Here is a 1,665-nt window from a genome sequence, read left to right as displayed (position 1 = left end):
CCCCGGAAACTTCTTGGAGTAGGGTCCAAGTCTCCTGGATCACGTTCGGCGAGAAGATCACGTTCCCGAAGGTTTCATTCCGTTTGGACTCCGTTTGATATTCTGTTTCCTCGAAATACTGAAATAGGCAAAAAACAACAATTCCGGGCTGGGCCTCCGGTTAATAGGTTAGTCCCAAAAATAATATAAAAGTGGAAAATAAAGCCCAATATAGTCCAAAACAGTAGATAAAGTAGCATGGAGCAATCAAAAATTATAGATATGTTGGAGACGTATCATAGGACAGTAGCAAATTTCCCACAAGTGGATGACCTAAGTGTTGGAGAGCTTTGCATGCAAAACAAAAAAATTCTACGAACACACAAGAACTATCCATGGAGATGCATAGCTACCAGAGTGTAACGCCTTGGACACACCTGCCGGTGGTCATTACTCCTGGCGGGATCTAGGCTGGCCCCACGGATCAATACTAGTCTTTTCCGTGCACTTTGTCCTCACTCATGCGCACCGAGAGCAACTTCCCAGTCGGTCACCCATCCTGAAATTACTCCAAGCCGAGCATGCTTAACTTTAGAGTTCTATCCGAATGGGCTCCCGGAAAAGAAGGAATTCCTTATTGATATGATTAGTCTATCACCCCTAATAAGCCAGGCTATCACATACACCCCCACTCAGAGGAACCTACGTCCTCGTCGGGCCACAGGAACGTTCCCTCTTAGCACATACGTTTCTGCTTCCAGTTCGGCACATGTGCCATGCCGTGTGCCACGACGGGTCACAAACGTCATACACAACATGACCGCACACCTGTCCACACACATCCTTGTAACCTTGAGGGCGGCTCTGATACCAACTTGTAAGGCCCCGGACACACCTGCCATTGGTCGTTACTCCTGGAGGGATCTAGACTGGCCCCCATAGATCAATACTAGTCTTTTCTGCGCAGTTTGTCCTCACTCGCGCGCAACCAGGAGCAACTTCCCGGTCAGTCACCCATCCTAAAATTACTCCAAGCTGAGCATGCTTAACTTTGGAGTTCTGTCTGAATGGGCTCCCGGAAAACAAGGAATTCCTTATTGATAAGAGTAGTCTATCATCCCTAATAAGCCATGCTATCACAGAGAGGGGGACAGCATCTACATACCCTTGTAGATTGTTAAGCAGAAGCGTTTATCACGCGGTTGATGTGGTCATACTCTTCGCGATCCGATCATGATCCAACCGAAGCGTCAATGAACGTTAAGCGTGCGACACTACGGGTTCGGAAATTATGTAGTCATGATCGAGACACCTCTCCGGTGAATAACAAATAGCGGGACCTAGGTGCCCATATTGATTCCTACATATTCCATGAAGATCTTTTATTGGTTGAACCTTTATGACAACATACGTAATTCCCTTTGTCTGTCGGTATGTTACTTGCCCAAGATACGGTCGTAGGTATCTCTATACCTAGTTCAATCTCGTTACAGGCAAGTATCTTTACTCGTTCCATAGTACATAATCTTGCAACTAACTCCTTAGTCGCTTTGCTTGCAAGCTTCTTGTGATGTGTATTACCGAGAGGGCCCAGAGATACCTCTCCGATACATGGAGTGATAAATCCCAATCTCGATTCACACCAACTCAACAGACACCTTCGAAGATACCTGTAGAGCATCTTTC

This window comes from Triticum dicoccoides, chromosome 2A (assembly GCF_002162155.2).
Source record: "Triticum dicoccoides isolate Atlit2015 ecotype Zavitan chromosome 2A, WEW_v2.0, whole genome shotgun sequence".
NCBI lineage: Eukaryota > Viridiplantae > Streptophyta > Magnoliopsida > Poales > Poaceae > Triticum > Triticum dicoccoides.
Note: the sequence above shows the minus strand (reverse complement) of the source record.